This window comes from Monodelphis domestica, chromosome 6, assembly GCF_027887165.1.
Source record: "Monodelphis domestica isolate mMonDom1 chromosome 6, mMonDom1.pri, whole genome shotgun sequence".
NCBI classification, from domain to species: domain Eukaryota; kingdom Metazoa; phylum Chordata; class Mammalia; order Didelphimorphia; family Didelphidae; genus Monodelphis; species Monodelphis domestica.
Window position 1 is genome coordinate 300904395 of NC_077232.1, and position 25030 is coordinate 300929424.

Sequence of the window (25030 nt, forward strand, 5' to 3'; positions counted from 1 at the left end):
GGTTAGTCCCAGCTATGAGGTGATGTCTGTGTTCAGAAAACCCTGACACCTCAAAGGCAGGAGCTACATGGAAATGGATACAACCTCAAGATGGCCAGGAAGCTTTCTTTGTGTGAAACAAGTGAGTTTCCCCACCATCTCCGTCCCCATCAGATGGAGGCATGCATATTAACACACCTCAAGGAAAGAAAGCAGTTCCATGGCTGTGTGGACTTGCTTAATCTCCCTGACTCCTCTTTCTTGTCTTGAAAAAAGGAGTATTGGCTCAGTGGCACATTATAGGGTGATGCTTGGCTGATGCAAAGCATGGAAATGCTTAGTACCTTGTTGCAGAGGAGAATGCGGCGGGGTGCATTCACTAAATTTGTTTCTTTTAATATCACTCCTTTTGCCATCATTAGAAACAGAATTTGCCACCGTTTGGGGTTTGTTTGCTCTAGTTCCAATTTTGTAAAAATCTGTGAGAGCCCAGGAAAAGTCCTCCCCCTCTTTTTTTCTGCCCCATTTTTCTATAAACCATGCTGTCCAGAGCAGAGAACCATATCTAATCTCCCAATTAGGTCAGGCCCTGGAATAATCAATCTCCTTAACAGCAGATGCCTTGTTTTAAGCCAATGAATGCTTGGTTTCCAAAGCAGTTTTGTATTGAAGGCAGTGTAGTGGGTATGTGGGGTGAGAACACTTTTAAACCAGAGAAAATGCTTCTGGAGACTGTCTTTTGCCTGGGCTGGATAAACTAAAACAAATGATAGAACGATCCACGGTGGAATGAAAATTGTGATCGGCTTGTCTAGCCATCAATCCAGACAGGGATTCGAAATCCCAAATCATGTCAGGACATGAGTTAAACAGTGATGATGATACAGACCAGGGGTAGTAGCTAATTTTCATTTTCGATAAATGTTTTACCTCTTTAGACTTTTATTAGGTGCTCTTAAGATTGGTTAACATTGAATTTCAGGGGTAATGGTACCATAACAATATTATGCTGAATTTTAAGAAATTTATTTTTGCTCTTTTGACATAATCATTATGGATTTCTCTTTTGCCTCAATGGATATGCTTTGACTGATGATGTTTAGGAAGGGAATGATTGAAAACCATAGCCAGTAAAACAACCTTTTATAAAAGAGCATTAAAATTTGAACTCAGAAATCAGATTTATTTAATTACAACAATAGATAGCTATTTACTTTCCACACAAATCAAAGATTTCAAAAGTAAAGCTATCTTAAACAGTAAAGCTTTCTTTTGGGATTTATTCCTTGGCTCCCTGCAGTGTCACTTGATCATATTAAATAAATAAAGAATCCAGGAGGCCACAGAAGAATGTGTTTATTTCCTTTCTAGATTCCCGAAACAATTAAAAGCAGTCCATTGGAACTTTTGTAATAGAGCCAAGAAAAACAAGAGAAGAAAAGACTTACTAGGATCATTTGAATGCCATCCCTTCATTTTCTAGGTCATGACTAGACCCAGGAGGGAATTCTCCTGACAGCTTTCTGTGCAAAAGTCAGGTCTGCCAGGATTTTTGTGATGGAAATTACTTCAACCTCATCAAATCTATTGAAAGTTCCTTCTGGGTACTCTCTCCTTCTCTCTGCAGTGATGGTATCATCCATACTATTTAATAAGACTTTGGAGGAAACATTAAAAACAGATGCGTTGGTAATGTGAGAAGTTTGGCACTAATCACTTACCAACTTTTCACCAATCTCTGACATCCAATTACATTAAATTTATGGGATTATTTTATTTTTCTAGGTGATTTTTAAAATCTCTAGCAGGTGAGCAGAAGGAAACAATGTGATATCAAACCTAGACATCTTCTGGGCAACTTTTTATAGACGTCGACCCTTTATAATATTCAATCCAAAACTATGCTAAGAAAGAGACTAAATTCAAAAAATGTATGTTGGAAAATCATTATTCCATGCATTTGGGAAAGTAAAATATCTTTAAAAGGTCACTAAAATATCCGTAGACTTTAACTCAGAGATCCCACCACTAGACATCTATTCCATAGAAGTCAGTAATAAAAAGAAAGGTCTCATATACCCTGATATTCATTACAGTTCTTTTCATAGTAATAGAGAACTGAAAAGAAATAGGTGGCTATCAATTGGGGGCTTATTATGGTCACTGAATTAATGGAATGTTATTCATTATAGGAGCCAATGAATGAGTACAGAGAAACAAGAAAATTATATGAACTGATGGAAAGTAAATTGAACCAAGAAAACAAGATACATGATTACAAGAATGTACAAGTAACGAACAACAAAAAGGTCCTAGGTTGAAGGCTGTGAAAGTATAATGATCTGAGAAGGTACTTTCTTCTTTTAATAGAGTTGAGGGACTACAGGTAGGATATACTACAATTAATGATAAAATTTTATGATGTATTGGTTCATTTTTGCTGAGCTATTTCTACTCCCTTATTTATTTTTGTAGGTGTTAGCTCTCTGGAAGTGGGTTGAGGGAGGGATATATTAGGAAATGAAGGTGACATAAAAAAGTAAAAATCTACAAAGTTTTAAAGTGGAAAAAAATAGAATACAAATGCACAGATGACACAGACAGCAGAAAGCTGGAGGTGGCTAAAAGGTACAATGGATAGAGGACTCAGTGTGGAGTCAAAGACTCCAGCTCAAATTTTACTTTGGATGTTTATTAGCTGTGTGACCCTGGGTAAGTCCCTTAATCTTTTTCTGACTTAATTTTCCCATCTGTAGAATGGGGATAATAATGGCATCTATCTTCCAGGGTTATTTTAAGAATCAAATGAGATAGGATTTGTAAAGATCTCAGCACAGTTCCTGGCAGAGAGTAGGTGTCTAATAAAAACTAATTTTTTTTTTAATTTTCTACATTTTAGTAATACTAATGGAATGCCTTACGCGGGTTAAGATCCTTGTCAAATTAAGAGGCAGGAGTAGAAGATCCCTCAGTCTGAGGTCCAAAGATACCTTGATCTTGGCTATGTCTTGGTCATTCATTTTAATCCACTTTAATAATAAAAAGAATGTCCTTTATTTTTTGGGAGAATCAATCAATCAGCAAGTGTCTATTAATTGTTTTCCATATATCAGGCACAAGGTTATATGTAGGAGATACTGAGATTAAAAAATGAAATAGTCATTTCCCTCAAGGCTAGGGTTTTAAAAAGAGCTTTGAAGTTCCTATAAGAAGGCTTGGAGGCAAAATTTTCTTTTATTACATGTTATTATTCCCACTTTATAGGTGGAGAAACTGAAGTGAGAGATTAAATGATTTTGGAAGGGTCATACAGTGAGAAGATGCCAGAGCTTGGACTTAAATCTGGGTTTTCTGACTCCAAATTCAGTTTTCTGTTCTGGGAAGAATTATAGTTAAGCTTTTTTTGTCCCTAACTTGATTATCTCTTATTTTGAAGTCTTTTATCATAGAAATTCAGCTGCCACTTTGAGTCTACCTTTCCTGTAGCCTTTTTGAACACCTATGGATTTGGGCAGGGTTCTTGCCTCAGCACAGTAATGCTGGGCACAGTATTCTCTTCTTGCCTTGGCAGTCACTCAAGATCTCAAGTCCAAAAGAAACGCCTACAGATCTCATCACTACATTTCATAGAAGTCCTTTCATAACTGTAAATAGTAAAGTGCATATTTCACTAAGAGCATTCCAGGAATGTTCCCAAATCACCAATCAGTGGACTCCATCAGTACAGTAATAAATGTACTGCACAGAACCCACATCCTATATAAAATATAAAATGTCAAGCAGATAACCACCAGTTCTTTGATATTGGAGAAACAAAGCCTATTTCCCTTATTGATGAACATCCATCTGTAAAACTGTTCATATGATTAATGCATTCATAGACAGACTGCTGAAGCTTAGCCAATTTAGTGAGAAATTCTTCCGTATTCAGAACAAGATGAAGTATTAATGGGCAATTGGTTATCCAAATTGTACAGGCAAGCTGGCACAAACCTTTTACTGTACTGTCTAAAGGCAGTGAGTTCTCCCAGTCCCTCAGGATATGACGACCAAGCTTCTCAGAACTGCTTTAACTATTGCTAAGTTGCTAGATGTTTAACAATAAAATAATGAGCCTAGAAGAGGGTTAGTCTAGTCTCTTGATCTCATAACCTTCGATTTTTATTCTTAAAGTTATAGCTCACATGCCTCAAGAGCATTGGATTTGATGTTTTGAAATCAGAACAAAATCTCTTGGGGTCCCAAGAATAAATTCTGGGATTGGGTGATGTTGGTAGTGAGGAATGTTAAGCAAGATGGCAACAGTTTGAGTGATGGTAAGAGTCCTGGGCCATTGGAGTTTGGTTTGGGAGAGGGATGGAGGGAATTCTAATTAAGAAAGAGTAAATCTGGATATTAATACTTAAATGTTTAGATAGTGACAGAAACACACATATACACACTCGTGGATCCCAAAACTTTATACAAGAAAATTGATGCAAAGGTTTGGGTTTTTTTCCCCTCACTCTTCTCATCCTAGATATATTAATTTTATTTGCCTAGAAGCATTTAATTTTCATGTAGTTAATGGCAGGGCTTTGATTCTCAGGGGTGGTAGGTAAAATTGTGGAGGGGCAGTAGGTAGTGATAGTGATTTAAAAAAGAAAAAATGTAAGCTAGAAAAAGGAAATTCATAAGGATTTTCAGAAGGATAAGAAGGGAGTTGTTGGTATTATTGAGTTAATTCATTATATACTTTTAAAAGTTCCTATGAAGCCAAAGCTGAGTTTCAGATCTTTTCTGTTCTTGGTTTATTAAAATTTTTGTGCTTTCTAGTTTTTACTAATTTTTTTTCAAAGATTTTTGTCCTTTTATTGCTTGGGCTTTGATAGTGTTGTACTTCACACAAAACTTTTTTTTTTAAATTTTGTTTAATTGATAAGTTAAGAACATTTTTCCATGGTTACAAGATTCATGTTCTTTCCTCCCCCTCCTCCCACCCCACTCCCATTGGCTGCCAACGAGCAATTCCACTGAGTTTTACATGTGTCGTTGATCAATTTCCATATGTGGAGGGGAGGGGGAAAGGGTTATTTATAAAAGGTTTGAATGGATTATATTTAAAATAGGGTCACCAGGAATTTAATTTATTCCAAAGAGATTTATTTTTAATTTATTTATAAACTATAGAAAGAGTGAAGTAAGAAAATCAGAGAGAGGATAGGGTAAGCTATCTAGCCTAAGCACTAAGTAATTTACTCCCAGCCCTTGGTTCAATCTGGGCAGGGAGAGTTAGCTTAGCTGGAGAGGTCTTGGCAAAGTCGATGACCTGGGGATGTCTCTCTCAAGAGGTAGGTCTCTCCTAAGGCTAGTCTCTTCTGAAAATCCAGGAAAGGAGTCAGCTTTTTTCACTCATCACATGTCAGTCCAAAGGGAGTGATTCAAGAACAGTCTCACCATGTATAGGGCCTCAGGTCCAGTCAGCACATTCTTCACTAGCCTCCAACTCAAATTCAGGAACTCCAGAAGAAGACAAAGTCCAAGTTGAACCCCACTCAGGAAGTTGTCACTCCCTTTTAAAGACACTTTATTTTGTGTCACTTCCTGTGCCTTCCCCTAATTTTACGTCTACCAATCACATTTAAAGCTTTGCTTAGGATGGCCCATGGGGCAGTCAGTTTGATCCTGATTCATCACCCACTATTGCACACATAGGTCACAGACCTCCCCACTTAATGATTAAATGAGATGTTTATACTTTTGGTGATTAGATCTAAAAATGGGCAGATCTCCCCATTCAACTGTAAGCAGCATGTTTACACTTTTGGTGATTAAATCTAAAAATGGATAGGGGAGTTTAATTTAATTTAATTTTCACAACCAGGGGACAGTTAATTAATTTCATTTTCACAATGAGTTAAATTTAATCTTGATATATATTATTGAAAATTGCACTAGGGTGATTGTTTAGAATCTACATCCCCAATCATATCCCCATCAACCCATGTGATCAAGCAGTTGTTTTTCTTCTGCATTTCTGGTTCCACAGTTCTTTCGCTGAATGTGGATAGTATTCTTTCTCATAAGTCCCTCAGAAATATCTTGGATCATTACATTACTGCTAGTAGAGAAGTTCATTACATTTAATTATTTTTGATAAGTTTTTGATGAAAAATTAAAATGAAAACAATGAAGCCTTTCCAAATATTGAATGGGTTCCTTTATAGGTTGTAAGCTCCTTCTCCTTGGACATCTTTGATCAGGATCTAGGTGACCATTGGCCACATGTGTTTTATTTTTACAGATGTGAGTTGAATTAGGTAACTTTCAGGGCCCTTCCATCTTTAAAATTTAATGAATCTGGGACTCATTATCATTGAAACTTATTCAGTTGTCTTCTGGGATTCTCTTGAAAGACTTCAAAATGGAGGCTATCCTGGACATGATAGAACAGAGGAGAGTCTATAGATAAATATAACACATGTCATAAAGCTGAATAAAATTTCCTGTTCATATGACTTTCATTATCTTTTTTTAGTTGTTTTTTAAGCCACAAAACTGGGAAAGACTGGTAGCTTTCTCAATGTTCCTGAAAATGGCTCCTGGCAGACTCTGTCTGGGAATTAGCTCAAAATAGATCTTTCCCCTGTTGTTTTAAAGTTGCTTAACATATCTGACTTGTTTTCATCTTCTGTACACATAATGATTCAAATATTTTAGCATATGCCACAGAGAAGAAAATGGGTTTAAGCTTCTAGGAGAACATTTGAATTTAAATACTATTTGACTCACAAGAAAATTGAGTTGATTTGCATTTCTTTCCAACCCACTGTGACATTTACAATGATTTTTAATGTAGCATTCATAGGGAAAGAAGATGCATTAACATCAGTGCATTAGTATATAAAGAGCAGGAAATCACTTTTGTGAATTTGGCCTTGTGCATACATAACTTTCTTTTGAGCAATGGATGTATTCTTCCTGGATGTGTGATTGCCCTGCAGTGAGATACCTACAAAAACATTTACTTTTGGTCTCAGTTTTAAAATGCGACAGTAATTATTCTGCCTTTCCCTGTCAGGTGGGGAACTGCTGGTGCTATTGCTGTCTTCATTGGTTTCCAGGCAAATGAGGAGACAGGAGGTTGATTGCACCAGTTAAGTGGAGCAGCCTCTGGATGATTCATACCTTTATTAAACTTCAGGGAATTTACACCGGTGGGCCACTCGGAGCTTGGCTTCTTGCTCAAAGTGAATTTGATCGAAATATTTCCCTCATCCCTACTTCATGTCTTTCTTTTATTTCTCTCTTTTCTTTTGTCAAAGAATAGGGGTGGGATGGGAATGCGGATGGGCGAGATGGCCATACATGTGATTTCCCTAGGAACACACAAAGAAGGAGTGGCATGATTACTTCTGAAAATGCATTAGAGACTTACTGTGGCATAGCCCAAGTTAATAAATTTGGGACAACTTGAGTTTTAATTTTGACTCAGTCTTTAATTAGTTCTGTGACTTTGCACAAGCAATGTCACAGATGTCACTCTCTCTGGTCTTTTCTCCCCCCCTCATCTGTACCAAAAGGATGTTAGGTTAAATGATGATAATGATGATGATCACAATAATAATGACCTACATTCATTGTGCATTCCAAAGTCTATAAGGTGCTTTTAATTACAGACTTTCATTTCAATCTCACAACAATCCCAATACTGCAAATATCAATTCTTATTTTACAGAAGAGGAAACAGGCTCATAGAATATGGAAGTAACTTTTGTCCATGATCTTACCAAATGCCAGAGGTAGGATTAAGGTCTAATTCCAGTCCTCTATCTACAAAGTCAGGTGTCTCCCTTCTGGTTCTGGGGAAGAAGAGAAGTATAGATAACAGCTTGAATAACTTATGGGGACAGGATCATCTGTAGGGAGGTGTGTTAGGCTGGACAAGTCACAATCTACTTCAAAGGCCCCCTTCCATAGTTCTGTAAATCTTCTATAGAGCAGACATGTGGGAAACATTCAAAGCAGCTTCTTCAGGTTAAGGAAAGCATAAACATCATAGCTTGAGTGTTGCAGGGAAAAGATAGTTTAGACAGGCAGCAAATAGCCTGAAGGTGTTATTAAAAATGGGGGTGGGTGGAATTGACATCCTGTGGCTAATTGATTCTTTTCCCCCCTATTTATTTTTTTATGATTTATTAACATTCTTTTTTTTTTTAACCATTACCTTCCGTCTTGGAGTCAATACTGTGTATTGGCTCCAAGGCAGAAGAGTGGTCAGGGCTAGGCCATGGGGGTCAAGTGACTTGCCCAGGGTCACACAGCTTGGAAGTGTCTAAGGCCAGATTTGAACTTAGGACCTCCCGTCTGTAGGACTGGCTCTCAATCCACTGAGCCACCCAGCTGCCCCCATTAACATTCTTTTTAAATCTTGATTTCCAAATCTTTTCCCTTTTTCTTGCCCCTCCCCAACCCATCTAGAAGGCAAACAATATATCAGTTGTACTTATGAAATAATGTAAAACATATTTCCATATTAGCCCTATTGCAAAACACAAATAAAGTGAGAAAATTATACTTCACTTGGCACTCGGAGTTCATCAGCTCTCCCTCTGGAGGTAGAGAGCATTTTTTTTTATCATGAGCCCTTTATTCTATTGATCAAAATAGCCAGGTCTTTGATAGCTGATCATCAGGCTAAATGATTCTTAGCAATCAGCCACTAGCTGCCTCTTTCTTCTTTTGAGAGCTGCTCTAGATTTATCCACCATCCTGGAATATTGTGGGACTGGTCTATTGGTTCAGATTTGCCATACTTTAGGTTCAACTCTGAATCAGGGAAAACAGGATATTCACTACCAATAGCATCATATTTTTATTTATGCAAGGATTAATTTGTTTTTCTAAACCTTTACCTTCTATCTTAGAATCAATATTGAGCATCGGTTTCAAGGCAGAAGAGAGGTAAGGGCTAGGCAGTTGGAGTTAAGTGACTTGCCCAGGGTCACACATCTAGGAAGTGTCTGAGACTAGATCTGAATCCAGGACTTCCAATCTTCAGGCCTGGCTGTCTATCACAGAATGGTATCAGATAGTAAAATGGATTATAAACTAAAATATGACAATATATTGTTATGATATATTTGAAACATAAAGACAGTTAAAATAAGCGGTTGGAGCAGAATCTAATACACTTCAGCTGAACTAATAAAAAGACAGGGGGCAGCTGGGTAGCTCAGTGCATTGAGAGCCAGGCCTAGAGATGGGAGGTCCTGGGTTCAAATCTAGAACTTCCCAACTGTGTGACCTTGGGCAAGTCACTTAACCCCCATTGCCTAGTCCTTACCACTTTTCTGCCTTGGAACCAATACACAGTATTGATTCCAAGACTGAAGGTAAGGGTTTATTTAAAAAAAAAAGGCAGAGCTAGCAGCCATGACTTTAGAAAAATCAAAAGGAAAAGTAGACCTAATTGAAAGGGATAATCAATATGATTACATTTTGCTAAAAGGTACCACAGATAATGAAGTAATATCAAAAATTTTATAGCAAGTTTCTCTGATAAAGGCATTTCTCAAAAACACAATGAGTATAGAACAGAGTCTAATTAATAGAAATATGAGCTATTCCCTAGTTAATAAATGGTCAAAGGCAGTTTTCAGATGAAGAAATCAAAGTTATCTATAGTCATGTGAAAAAAATGCTCTAAAACACTTTTGATTAGAGAAAGGCAAATTGAAGGAACTCTAAGGTATCATATCTATCCAAAATGACAAATGCTAGAGGAGATCAGCAAACAATATTTACTCTAATGAACTGTTGGTGGAGTAATGCATTGGTCTAATCATGCTAGATAACAATTTGGAACTATGTCCAAAAGGCTATAAAAATTGTGCATACTCTTTGACCTAGCAATACCACTACTATGTCTGAATCATAAAGAGATAAAAGAAAAAGGAACTATATGTACAAAACTATTTATAGCCATTCTTTTGTGGTGGTAAAAATTGGAAATGGAGGGGATGCTTATCATTTTTGAATGGCAGAAAGTGTTGTGGCAAATGATTATGATGGAGTACTATTGTACTATGGGAAATGACATTGGGAGTGGTTTCATAAAAGAAAAATGGCAAGACCTATATGAACTGATGCAATGTAAAGTAAGAAGAACCTGGAGTTCATTGTGAATAGTAACAGCAATGTCACAATCATAATTAACTATGAAAGACTTGACCACTTTGATCAATGACCCAAGACAATTCCAAGAATTATGATGAAAAATTCTACTTACCTCCCAACTGATGAACTCAGTGTGCAAATTGAAATACAACTTTCTCACTTGGTTTCTGTTGCTCTTACTTTTGCTTACTTGCCTTCACAGTGGGTAAAGGGTGGGGGGAGGAGAAATTGGAACTTAAAATTTAAAAAGAGAATGTCAAAAATAAATAATCAAATTTAAAAATATTTTTTAAAATGAGGGGCAGCAGCATTATGAGAAGATGCTTATTTATGGACCCGAGTATAATCAGCTAGTAAGTGACTCCAAGTCTAGCGCTTTATCCACTATATCACATTACTAACGTCTTTAACAATGCTGACCATGCTGAAGAATTTTGGTTAAATCCCTGAAAATCCCTTCAAAAATTAAACACGGGGATCTTTACATGTAATCGAAGATCTGATGTTGCAGAAATAGTGATGGGAGACAGCAAACTCTATCTGCCACTTATTACCTGTATGATTTTGGATACAACTTCTATGAATCTCAGTTTCCACTTCTGTAAAGCAAAAGACTGGAACCCTTTGAGCTCTATTCCCCCTCCCCCCAGTTCTACATGTGAGATTCTTTCATATCTTTTTTCCAGTAAATCCTCATTCCAGATATAATAATGCCATGTGTAATGTGTCAGCTGAGGGAGAAGAAAATCATGATGGAATGGCATATGATGTGAGGGGATACTAAGGTGCCATTAAAAATGACAAGCAGGTTATTTTTTAAATGAAAAGACTTCCGTGAAATTATGAAAAGTAAAATGAGCAGAACCAAGAGAACATTATATACAGACGTAGAAATATTACTAGAATGATGTTTTTGTATGTCCATCTCCAGAGAAGGAATTGGTAAAAAGAAACAAGCAAGACAGAATTTTACATATACATTTCTGCCAAGTGATTCCGTCTCTAGTGCAAGAAGAAGAGGAAGGGAAGGAGGGAGTTACCTGGGATTTTTAATGTAACAAACAAACACATTTTAAAAGGAAAAGACAAGCACATGTAAACACATTGACATAATAAGAAGCAGTCTCTCATTATGGTTGACCATAGTCTGTTCCTATTGCAGCCGAGTCTCTTTTACCTAAGGAAGCTGGAATGGAAGCTGTCATTAAGGGCACAGAAAGTATGAATCAGCATATTCTGACCTTAGAGAAAATCTGGTTGCCTTGGGCAGAAGAGTGAGAGAGAAGAAGAGGAAGAGACATACATACACACACAGGATGAGAGACAAAACCAGAAAGAGAGAGAGATAGAGGCAGATAGAGTTACCTGAGGGAAAGAGTCTGAGCCAGAGAAAGACAGTGCTTGCCTCCTTCAACCTTTCCTGGCTACTGCTCCAGGTCCCCATTCAAAACTTGCCAGGAGAGAGAATGGCAAGAGGAAAGGGAGATGCTAGCCTAGACCTGTTTGTGGAGAATGATAATGATGACACTTCAGTTTCCAAGTCTCCTGTTTCCCCCTGGGTTTGTTTCACCAACTCTACATTCATTCCTGATTTCTTTGAACAATTCTGACCTCTAACTTCTCAGAAAGAAACCCATTTTTCTAAGATTCTGTCCCCCCTTCTCTCCCTCCCTCCCTCCTTCAGTGGATTAATGGTGGCTACCCTAGACACATGAAGAAGTAAAAATATTTTTTTCCAAAATTATTGCTTTCATGCTTGGGTATCACAAAAATACAGATAAAACATTATCTTCTGAGGGTCTTGAGATGAACCAAAGGGATTTAATTGACAAATTGTTAGTATGAAAACAGGGGCTAGAGAGACTGTGATTTTACACCCATGGGATTCTCTTGGATCAAGAGATCCCCCCTACTAATGCAGGCCAGTACCAGTCCTGAAGAATTGCCCTAGTACTAGCCCAGACCAAAATGACAGATTAAAAGTGAAAGGGTAAAAAAACAAACAAGGAACTAGAATCCATGGGAGGAGCACCTTAGATTCCTCTTAGACAATCTGGGGATGACTGAACAAATTGTGACACATAAATGTAATAAATAATATAGTGGACAGTTCAAATCCAGCCTCAGACACGTTCTGGCTGGATGACCCTGTGATAATGGAGAGATAATGGAGATAGAAATATTTTTTCAGATAGAGATTGTATTAAAGATGATAATTTGTGGAGCTATTTCTGGTTGCAGTAAATGGATACTCTGGCAGTGACTAGAGAGCTACTAGGGGAACCTGTGAGTCACTATGTGTAATGGAGATAGAGGTACTTCTGAGAGATAGAGAGAGATGCTGCTAGAGGGAGTACTCTGGGGTTGCCTATTGATGGCTAATAGATCAAGGTATTTCCTACCCTCCTCCTCCCTTCAATCCCTCCCTTCACCACCCTCTTCTTGAAGCCTTTTGGCTTCACCCCCCCCCCCCAGTGGACTGTGAGATTTATGAGGAAAAACTCCTTTCTTTTCCTTTCTCAAGTAAAGGGTTTTATTGGGAACAACAGAATGGGGATTGAGGTGAGAGGGATGAGGTTTGCCCCTAATCTACAAGGAGAATTAGGAGGATTGTGGAAAATGTCAGTCCTGACCCAACTGTGACTCAGAGACAGAGAGATAGAGGACAACTGTTAAATGTTATTTCTTCTTCCAATTACATAAAGCCACCAACAAAAGTTAATTTCTTCTCAGATTAACTCCAGAAGTCCCTCCCAAAGGTCTCTCTCTGCCTAGATCAGAAAAGGTCAGTCTCTTTCTTGGTCAAAAACCCCAGAGAAGATGTCTCAGTTCATCTCCCCTCTGGCCAGGCTCCAACTGCCTTTCCTGGGAACATTTTGTTTGGAATGTTCACCTTGATTGACAGATGGTGTCCCCAGCTTTGTTTCTTGCATGCTTGAAATTCTCTCTTCCTCCATGCCTCTTCCACACCTGGGCAAGTCATTTGACTTTTGTCTGCCTCAGTTTCTTTCTTTGTAAAATAGGGACACTAATAACATTCACTTCCCAGGTCTATAATGAGGATTAAATGAGATATTGTCAACTACACTGTAAACCTTAAGATAACATATAAATTTGATGATGATGATGATGATGATGATGATGATGATCTCAGAAACAATTAAAAAGAAACTTGCAGAGAATCCTTGATAGTCTGATGCAGAATGAAACAAAAATGACAATTTATTCAAGGACAGAATTATTGCAGGAAACAAAACAAAACAAAAAACCAAAACTTGGAAAGACTTGAGAATTCTGATCAATGGAATGGCCAATCCATAGTTCCAGAGGACCTCTTATGAAATACATTACAACCTCCTGATAGGGAGGTAATGTACACAAGATGAAGAAATATTTGTGGATATTGCCATTATGGGGATTGGGTCTATTTGGTTATGTTTATTTCTCAAAAGATTTTTTCTTTGAGTTTTGATTGGGGAGTATGGGAGAATAGCAATAATTATGAAAAAGGGGGGCTATGGAAACAATTTTTTCAAATACCCAGAAAAAAGGCAGAAATTCAGAATGAAACAAACAGGCCAGTTTTGACAGTGATATAGAATTTCTCATAAATATATTTAAAAAGAGCAAGTGGTATAAAATAGTAATTTGCATTTTCATATAGAATCTTCTTTTTGTGTTCTGCTGTGTCTATGGAAATACTCTTTTCTGATGTTTAAGTTCAGAATTGAACTGCTGAGTGGGGGGGGGGGCGCGGCGGTGCATAAAGGAGACAACTGAAATTTCATTTCATCCAAATGACAGATGATGTTGACTGAACCAGCCTGGTTTAGTATCTAGACTTAGGTTTATAAACTGGATTGACTACAAGGATTATAATCTTAAAGATTTACAATTGAAATCACACTTAGATTTCAGTGAGCCTAACTCCTTTATTTTACAATTAATGACCAGAGGAAAAAAAGGAATTTACTCCAGACCACCATGGTAGGAAAAAGGCAAAGGCAGTCTCTTAACCTGGGTTCTCTGACCTCAAAGGCAGCATTCCTATGAAATGATGAATTCTTTGGACACTCATTTATTTAAAGACAAACCATAGCATAATTTCAAATCCCTACCTAAAGTGAATAATTATAATAAAGAAAATAATGCAATTCATCACATTTGATTTGGAGATCTCTTAAAAATTAGAATTTTCTGAAAATAATAAAGAATTTTATCCCTCCCATTTTTCTCTCCCTCCCCAAGTGGTCTGTCTGTCTCATGACTCTGTCTCTCTCTTAGATAAATACAAACACATCTTTAAGTAGATAACTAAATTTAGACTTTGTTACATTTTGTTACCTTCTTTTTAAAAATTAAATTCATTTTTGTTACATTTTTATTACCTATTTTCTGTTGCATTTCTCTAAAACTGAGGCAAAGTTAGGTGGCATAATGGATAAAGCACTGGGCTTGGAATCAGGAAGACTCATTTACCTGAGTTTAAATCTAGCCTCAGATTCTTACTAGCTCCGTGCCCCTGGGCAAGTCATGTCATCCAGTTTGCCTTGGTTTCCTCATCTGTAAAATGAGCCAGAGAAGAGAATAGCAAAACACTCCAGTATTTTTGTCAAGAAAACCCCAAATGGGTTCAAGGAGACTCAGATAGAACTGAAACAACTGAAATACAACAAATGAGATCATAGCTGAGTTACATTTAAGACTTTTATTATAGAAATTCCTGCAGAAAGTTGGCTATATGCATTATTGACGATCTTTGGGATCCTGACCCAAAGGACAGATTCTTGCCTTAGGCTAAGGAGCTCCTTTTCAAGTCTGATGTTTCACTTTTTTGGCCTGACTTCCTTGTGTAGAGACTTAAAATAAGGAAAGTCTAAGGGGGGAGATGGAGAGAGAAGCCTAGATTTGGGGTTGGGTGGGGTTCAAGTGAAAATGAAAGAGCTACTAAGTAATCAGTGACCTGGACAGGCTCTGATGAGCTTCTTGCTACTTTTTCCATATGTAAAATTCTTCCTGTTGCTGATTTCAATTAAGTGTACTTTACAAAATCTTCATTAGCATAAAATTAACACTTTTCCCTGTAGAAGTGACAGTTTTATGGAGACATTTCCTTGTCTGTTCTCACGCAATTAAAAAAAAATCCACTGGGCATTCATTTACACCTCTAGAAGCAGCAATAGTCTGGGCTGTGATTCCGGTTTCATTTGCACACCTACTGATCTTGCCATCACTAATTAAAGATTGAATTTAAGGTAATATAAACATTGCTCTTTAGCTGTACTTAAAAGCAATTGTGTGATTTTTAAAAGGAGGAACGTTAATTAACTCCATAGGTTCCTAAAGAAAGACAAGCTTCTTGGCATTTTTTGTTCTAGGCTCTAAAACAAAGTCTTTTTTGCACTGTAATAATCAAACATTAGCTGGGAATGTGAAAGGAAAAGAACCAGTTCTCAAGTATTCAGCGAAGGGGACTATATTAAAAGGCAGTGTTGTTTGTGGGAAAGAGCTGGGTTTGAATCTCATCTCAGTAACTAGCTAGGTGACCCTAAGCAACTCATTTCAACTCTCTAATCTGCAGTTTCCTCCTGTGCAAAATGGATGTAATCACAACACTGCTATACTCCAGAGTGTTTTGTGAAAGCCCAAATGAGCTAATGTATACAAAGTGCTCTGTAAATTTTAAAGCATTATATAGATTCCAGCAAGCACAATTACTTTGTTAATGATTCAATTCAGCTGGAAAACTCCTGATATCTTGTTGAGACATTTCTTTATTGTGCACTAGAGTACATTCATTTTTTTAACAAGCATTTCTTGATTATAAATATGTATTGGTTTCAGCTGTAGTAAGGAGTATTTCATACACTATAAGCATTGAGGTATATGTGCAAAAATACTGGGTTGAGTCATTTTTGTCAGCACTCTGGACAGGGGTGATGGGGAGGCTGTGACTTGTCAGCTGCATTATCTTTGATAGGGGCAGTTGAACTGTACTGTGCACTGGCTGTAGGCATGCAGGATTGACCACACTATGAGGGATTTAAAGAGGAGGAAGAGGAGTTGCTGTGGGTTGGCCACTCTCAGGGAATAGCTAATACCTATACCAGTTCTCTTCTAAATTGACATATTTGAAACCTCGGTTTCTTTTTTCTGTAGAATGAAGGGGTCAAGCTACTATTTTTTATTTCTGGCTTTTATGGGGAAGATTGTGGGAAAAGGAGTGGAACAAAGGAGAAAGAGAAAAAGAGAACTGATTCATTTAGATGACTCGGAGGAGTTTAGACTAGTGAAAAAGGTCAAAGGTTTAATGAGGGGAAAATAAATTTGGGAGAAAAATAAGGAAAATTTGGAGGAGAATAATCTCTAGGTGGCCCAGATATTAGTGAAGATTCTATTTTCAGGTTGAAAGAGGAGCATTATCAAGGAAAAACACAGAATTTAGAAAGATTATAAAGGATAAGGAGGATTAGGGAGAAGAACTTGAAGAGCAAAGTAGAACCACAAGAAGAAAAAAGGCAAATGGAATAACTGGAAGGTAAACCAAGTTAATAGAGTGAATTTGTGGGCAGGACCACTTCATGAAAGAGGAAGATTAAGGAAAGGAAGTTGAACAGGGTTGTCAAGTAATAAGAGAAGATATTATCCTGTTTGAGGACAAGCTAGTTTTGAATCACAGGTTTTCAACTGGGGGGAGGGTGCATAAACTTATCTTTTTTCTTTTTGATAATCATATTATTTCAATATAATTTGTCTATTTTATGATCCTACATATTTTTCTCTTTAAAATTATTCTGAGAAGAGGTCTATAATTTTCATCACACTCCCAAAGGTGTCTAGCATACAAAAATGTTAATAACCCTTGGTTTTAAGTATAAACACAAATAGTTTTTTTTTTTAAGATTGGAAATCTTATCTAAGATAGAATAATAGGGAAAATTGTTCAGTGACTTGCATAGAGTGTATTATATTTGTATTTATGTCACAGGTGAATGGGTATTACCTTTTTTTTCCAGGGGGAAGCTAATCTCCCTCCTGAAGGCAAGGAACAGACTCTCCACATTCCAGATTATTAGAAAGAATGATCACTCCTAAAGGAATCAGAAGTGAAGCCCCCAGTGCAGAAGAAAAATGGTATCTGAGGTGGAGGGAAGATAACTCTTGTCAGGATGATGAAGCATGAAAGAATGCATTGCTTTTACAATTGGATTTAAGATTGAAGAGAAAGGAGTTGGATACCATGAAGAAGTTGTACAATAATGGCCACTGAAGTCCCTTCCATATCTTAAATTTTATGATTCTGTGATTTTGTGGCTTGATGACCTCTAAGATTTCTTAGGTTTATGATCTTGGATGAGATATTTTTCTGTGGAAAGAACAATGCATTTAGGGTCATGGGGATGAATTTCTAACCAGAATTTCACATATTAAGCTATGTCTCTTCTGGCAGTAATATGGTCAAGTCATTTAACCTCCCTGTGCCTCAGTTTCTCAATCTGTAAAAGGTTGAAGTTGGACTAGATTGCTTTTTGGTGTCATTTCCAGCCTTAGATCTTTGATCCTTGCCTTCCAAACACTTTCTATGGGGGCATTAGGAAGATTTCAAAGCTAAACTTAAGTAAAGTGGTAAGTAAGGGAAAATTCAATGTTCATATGCTATAATAGGGGCAATAATGTAGCTTTTAAGTCATACCTGGAATAAAGGTCATTGAAAAGACAAAGGCTGGGATTCAAGGGGAGAGGCCATTGAATATGGAAGAGACAGAACCATATCATTTGAAGAACTTAAAGGAAAAGTATGGAGGGGAAGAATGAAAATCTTATCTATCTTTCTATCATTTATCCGTCTATCTCTATATCAGGGCTTCTTAAATGAAGGATATACAAAAATGAATTTGGAGATGAGGTGGAGAGAGGGTAAAACTTAAACCAAATTCTTATCTGGTCTATGATGGGGTTGTAAAAAAAGAAGAAGAAGAAGAAAAAGAAGAGGAAGATATCAGTAAAAGAATTCAAGATTTGTCTTTTGTGTGGGCAGGAGAGAGAAGGGTTTGTATATATGGGATATAAGTTTGGATTGCTATAAACTAAGATGAGATTTTTTTTAGGTTTACAGTAGGTAGGAGAGAGGGGGCTGTGATCCCATGATCCTATGAAATGAAGTTATGCTATTCTTTTCTTTTAATTTAATTATTGAATATATTTATTCTCAGGTATCTCAGCCTCTTTCTACCCTCCCTACACTGTAGAAGATTTCACCTGAAAAAAAAAAAGCTATGTATATATAAATTGTGTCTTCCATGTTTCTATTTTTCAGTTCATTTTTTGGAAATTGAAATCTGTAGCTATATATAATATTCTCTTGGTGTTATTTGTTTCACTCTTCATTACTTCATGTAGGTCTTTCCAAGCCTCTTTTTCAAAATCGACCTGCTCATCCTTTTTTACCTTTCAGTCGTTTCCCATAACAACCATATACCACAATCTGAATAGCCACTTCTCAATTGTTGGACATCTCATTTTCCAGTGCTTTCCCACCATAAAGAGAACTGCTATTAATTTATTGGAATATATAGGTTCTTTTCCTTTCCCCCAAATTTTCTTGGGAAACAGACCCAGCAATCCAGGGTCTAAGCATATACATAGTTTTATAACTCTCTGGACATAATTACAAATTGATCTTCAAAATGGTTGGATCAGTTTGCAGTCACACCAACAGTGTATTAGTGTCCCCATTTTTCTACATTCTCTTCAGTATGCTATTTTGCCCTTTTACTAATTTAGGCAATATGATAGGCATGAGATGATATCTCAAAGTTGTTTTGTTTACATTTCTCTAATCAGTAGTGATTTAGAGCATTTTTTTCACATACACATATATGGTTTTCATTTCTTCATCCAAAAACGGTATCTTTTGCCCATTTATGATATCAGAGACCAGCTCATTTTATTTTAGTTTTTTAGTTTTTTAAAATCAGTTAATTTAGAATATTTTTTCATGGTTACAAGATTCTTGTTCTTTCCCTCCCCTCCCACCAATCCCCTCCCATAGCTGATGCACAATTCCACTGGTTTTTACATGTGTCATTGATCAAGACCTATTTCCATATTATGATATTTGAACTAGGGTGATCATTTAGAGTCTACATCCCCAATCATATCCCCATCAACTCATGTGATCAAGCAGTTGTTTTTCTTCTGTGTTTCTACTCCCACAGTTCTTCCTCTGAATGTGGAATAGCATTCTTTCTCATAAGTCCCTCCAAATTGTTTTGGATCTGCATTGCTACTAGTAGAGAAGTCCATTACCTTTGATTGTACCACAGTGTATCAGTCTCTGTGTACAATGTTCTCCTGGTTCTTCTCCTTTCACTGCATCAATTCCAGGAGGTTGTTCCAGTTCACATGAAATTCCTCCAGTTCATTATTTCTCTGAGCACAATAGTATTTCATCACCAACATATACCACAGTTTGTTCAGCCATTCCCCAATTGAAGGTCATCCCCTCATTTTCCAATTTTTTTGCTACCACAAAGAGCGCAGCTATGAATATTCTTGTAAAGGTCTTTTTCCTTTTTATCTCTCTGGGGTACAAACCCAGCAGTGCTATGACTAGATCAAAGGGCAGGCAGTCTTTTAGTGTCCTTTGGGCATAGTTCCAAATTGCCTACCAGAATGGTTGGATCAGTTCACAACTTCACCAACAATGCATTAATGTCCCAATTTTACAACATGCCCTCCAACATTTATTTCTTTCCTTTGCCAATCTGCTAGGTGTGAGGTGATACCTCAGAGCTGTTTTGATTTGCATTTCTTTGATTATAAGAGATTTTACAACACTTTTTCATGTGTTTATTCATAGTTTTGATTTCTTTATCTGAAAATTGTCTATTTATGTCCTTTGCCCATTTATCAATTGGGGAATGGCTTCCTTTTTTGTACAACTGATTTAGCTCCTTATAAATTTGAGTAATTAGACCTTTGTCAGAGGTTTTTGTTATAAATATTTTTTCCCAATTTGTTACTTCCATTCTAATTTTGGTTGCATTGGTTTTGTTTGTACAAAAATTTTAATTTAATATAATCAAAATTATTTATTTTACATTTTGTAACTTTTTTAAACTCTTGCTTGGACTTAAAATCTTTCCTTTCCCAAAGACCTGACAAGTATACTATTCTGTGTTCACCTAATTTACTTATAGTTGCCGTCTTTATATTCAAGTCATTCACTCATTCTGAGTTTATCCTGGTGTAGGGTGTGAGATGTTGATCTAAACCTAATTTCTCCCATACTATTTTCTAATTTTCCCAGCGGATTTTGTCAAATGATGGATTCTTTGTCCAAAAAGCTGGGATCTTTGGATTTATCATAGACCGTCTTGTTGAGGTCACTTATGGCAAGTTTATTCCACTGATTCTCCCTCCTGTCTCTTAGTCAGTACCATATTGTTTTGATGTCCACTGCTTTATAGTACATTTTGAGATCTGATACTGCTAGGCCACCTTCCTTCACATTTTTTCTCATTATTTCCCTTGATATTCTTGATCTTTTGTTCTTCCAAATGAACTTTGTTATGTTTTTTTCTAATTCAGTAAAAAAAAAAAGTTTTTCGGAAGTTTGATGGGTATGGCACTAAATAAGTAAATTAGTTTGGGTAGGATTGTCATTTTTATTTTGTTAGCTCATCCTACCCATGAGAAACTAATGTTTGTCCAATTATTTAGATCTTGTTTTAATTGTGTGGAAAGTGTTTTGTAGTTGTGTTCATATAGTTCCTGTGTTTGTCTTGGTAGGTAGATTCCCAAGTATTTATCTAGGGTGATTTTTAAATGGAATTTCTCTTTCTAATTCTTGTTGCTAAGATGTGTTGGAAATATATAGAAATGCTAATGATTTATGTGGATTTATTTTGTATCCTGCAACTTTGCTAAATTTGTTGATTATTTCCATTAGCTTTTTAGTTGATTCTCTAGGATTCTTTAAGTAGACCATCATATCATCTGCAAAGAGTGATAGCTTGGTCTCCTTATTGCCTATTTTAATACCTTCAATTTCTTTTTCTTCTCTAATTGCTACTGCTAGTATTTCCAGTAAAACGTTAAATAATAGAGGTGATAATGGGCATCCTTGTTTCACTCCTGATCTTATTAGGAAGGCTTCTAACTTGTCCCCATTGCAGATGATACTTGCTAGATATATACTGTTTATTATTCTTAGGAAAGGCCCTTCTATTCCTAATCTTTCTAGTGTTTTCAATAAGAATGAGTGTTGTATTTTGTCAAAGGCTTTTTTCTGTAACTATTGAGCTAATCATGTGATTTTTGTCAGTTTGCTTGTTTATATGGTCAATTATGTGGATGGTTTTCCTAATTTTGAACAATCCTTGCATTCCTGGTATAAATCCCATCTTATCATAATGAACAACCCTTCTGATCACTTGCTGGAGTCTTTTTGCTAGTATTCTAGTTGATTTTTGCATCTATGTTCATTAAGGAGATTGGTCTATAGTTTTCTTTCTCTCTTTTTGACCTGCCTGGCTTTACAATCAGTATCATATTTGTGTCATAAAAGGAATTTGGTAGAATGCCTTCTTTGCTTATTATGTCAAATAGTTTGTATAGTAGTGGGATTAGCTGTTCTTTGAATGTTTGATAGAATTCACTTGTGAATCCATCAGGTCCTGGGAATTTGTCCTTAGGGAGTTCTTTGATGCCTTGTTCAATTTCTTTTTCTGATATGGGATTATTTAAGTATTCTACTTCTTCTTCTGTTAATCTAGGCAATTTATATTTTTGTAAATATTCATCCATATAACCTAGATTGCCATATTTATTGCCATATAATTGGACATAATAGTTTTTAATTTTTGCCTTAATTTTCCTTTTCATTAGAAGCGAGATCTCCTTCTTCATCTTGGATACTTTTAATTTGATTTTCTTCTTTCCTATTTTTATTAGATGGACCAGTACTTTGTCTATTTTATTTGTTTGTTTTTTTTCAAAATACCAGCTTCTACTTTTATTTATTAATTCAATAGTTCTTTTACTTTTGATTTTATTAATTTCTCCTTTAATTTTTAGGATCTCTAATTTAGTTTTCATCTGAGCATTTTTAATTTGTTCACTTTCAAGTTTTTTAATTTGCATGCCCAATTCATTGACTTCTGCCATCCCTAATTTGTTAACATATGAACTCAAGGAAATAAATTTCCCCCTGAGTACTGATTTGGCTGCATCCCATAGATTTTGAAAAGACATCTCATCATTGTCATTTTCTTAAATGAAATTATTCTTATTTTTTTTCCATTTGAATAAGTTTATTTAGTCAATTTAGAACATTATTCCTTGGTTACAACAATCACATTATTTCTCTCCCTCCCTTCCACCCACTCTTCCCACAGCCAATTTCATTGGGTATTACTTGTGTTCTTGATCAGAACCAATTTCCATGCTGTTGTTTTCACTAGGATGTTCATTTAGAGTCTACATCCCCAAACATATCCCTCGACCCATGTATTCAAGTAGTTGTTTTTCTTCTGTGTTTCTATTCCCACAGTGTTTTCTCTGGATGTGGATAGTGGTTTTTCTCATAGGTTCCTCTGTGTTGTTCAGGGTCATTGCATTGCCATTAATGGAGAAGTCCATTACATTTGATTGTACCACAGTGTATCAGTCTCTATGTACAATGTTTCCTTGGTTCTGCTCCTCTCACTCTGCATCACTTCCTGGAGGTTATTCCAGTCTCCACGGAATTCCTCCACTTTATTATTCCTTTGAGCACAATAGTATTCCATCACCAACATATACCACAATTTGTTCAGCCATTCCCCAATTGAAGGGCATCCCCTCATTTTCCAATTTTTGGCCACCACAAAGAGTACAGGTATGAATATTTTTCTACAAGTCTTTTTCCTTATTATCTCTTTTGGGTACAAACCCAGCAGTGCTATGACTGGATCAAAGGGCAGACAGTCTTTTATCACCCTTTGGGTATAGTTCCAAATTGCCCTCCAGAATGGTTAGATCTATAGGTGGAGTTCACAACTCCACCAGCAATGAATTAATGTCCCAACTTTGCCACATTCCCTCCAGCATTCACCACTTTCCTGTGCTGTCATGTTAGCCAATCTGCTAGGTGTGAGGTGATACCTCAGAGTTGTTTTGATTTGCATTTCTCTGATTATAAGAGATGTAGAGCACTTTTTCATGTGCTTATTAATAGTTTTGATTTCTTTAACTGAAAATTGCCTATTCAAGTCCCTTGCCCAATTTTCAATTGGAGAATGACTTGACTTTTTGTAGAACTGGTTTAGTTCTTTATAAATTTGAGCAATTAGACCTTTGTCAGAGGTTTTTGTTATAAATATTTTTCCCAATTTGTTGCTTCACTTCTAATTTTGGATGCATTAGTTTTGTTTGTACAAAAACTTTTTAATTTGATGTAATCAAAATTATTGATTTTACATTTTGTGTTTTTTTTTTCTAGCTCTTTCTTGGTTTTAAAGTCTTTCCCAAAGATCTGATAAGTATACTATTCTGTGTTTGCCTAATTTGCTTATAGTTTCCTTCTTTATATTCAGGTCATTCACCCATTCTGAGTTTATCTTGGTGTAGGGTGTGAGATGTTGATCAAAACCTAATCTTTCCCATACTGTCTTCCAATTTTCCCAGAAATTTTTTATCAAAAAGTGGGTTTTGGTCCCCAAAACTGGGATCTTTGGGTTTATCATAGACTGTCTTGCTGGGGTCATTTATCCCAAGTCTATTCCATTCAATGAAATTATTAATTATTTCTATGATTTGTTCTTTAACTAACCAGTTTTGGAGAATCATATTATTTAATTTCCAGTTAATTTTTGATTTGCCTCTCCATGTACCCTTACTAAGTGTTATTTTTATTGCATTATGATCTGAAAAGGTTACATTTATTATTTCTTTTCTTTTGTATTTGTTTGCCATGCTTTCATGCCCTAGTACATGGACAATCTTTGTGAGTATATAATGTGCTGCTGAAAAGAAGGTGTATTCCTTTTTTCTTGTATTTATTTTTCTCCATATATCTATTAACTCTAATTTCCCCAAGATTTCATTCACATCTCTTACCTATTTCTTACTTATTTTTTGGTTTGATTTATCTAGATCTGATAGAGGAACATTCAGGTCTCCCAGTAGTATAGTTTTGCTATCTATTTCCTCCTTTACCTCCACTAATGTCTCCTTTAGAAATCTGGATGCTAATCCATTTGGTGCATATATGTTGAGTATTGATATTTCCTTATTGTCTATACTGCCTTTTATCAGGATGTAATGACCTTTTCTATCACTTTTAACCAGATCAATTTTCACTTTGGCTTTGTCAGATATGATTGCAACTCCTGCCTTTTTCTCATTTGAAGCCAAATATATTTTGCTTCAGCCCTTGACCCTCATCCTGTGTGTGTCTACCTGCCTCATGTGTGTTTCTTGTAGACAACATATAGTAGGTTTTTGGTTTCTAATCTACTCTGCTATTCACTTGCGTTCTATGGGTGCGTTCCCATGTGCCACTTTGTGTGATATAGATTGCCCTATAAATCTTATTCCTTCAAGTTTCTCCTGGTGCCATCTTCTAGTCCCTTCCCCCCTTTTTATCTTTTTACATATCATCTTAGACCCCAATCTCTACCCATTAATGATTCTTCTAATTACTATGATAGTGAATATAATTTTTGAGAGTTACAAATAACATTTCCCCATATATTAATATTTTAATTTGATCTTATTGATACAATTTGATCTTACTGATGCCCTTAAAGAAGAAAGTTTAAATAAAAACATTTTTCTTTTCCCTCTCTTTGTTATTTACCATTTCATGTTTCTTTTGATTTTTGTGTTTATATATTAAACTTTCCAC

General features: G+C 36.2%; 1 long non-coding RNA gene across 1 annotated transcript; it reads left to right on the forward strand.

The window, feature by feature from the left end:
- On the forward strand, positions 1-20164 carry LOC130455139 (uncharacterized). Its single transcript, XR_008913065.1, has 3 exons — positions 1-121; positions 2172-2329; positions 17154-20164. It is a non-coding gene; the product is annotated as an uncharacterized LOC130455139 (long non-coding RNA).
- Positions 20165-25030: the final 4866 nt, after the last annotated feature.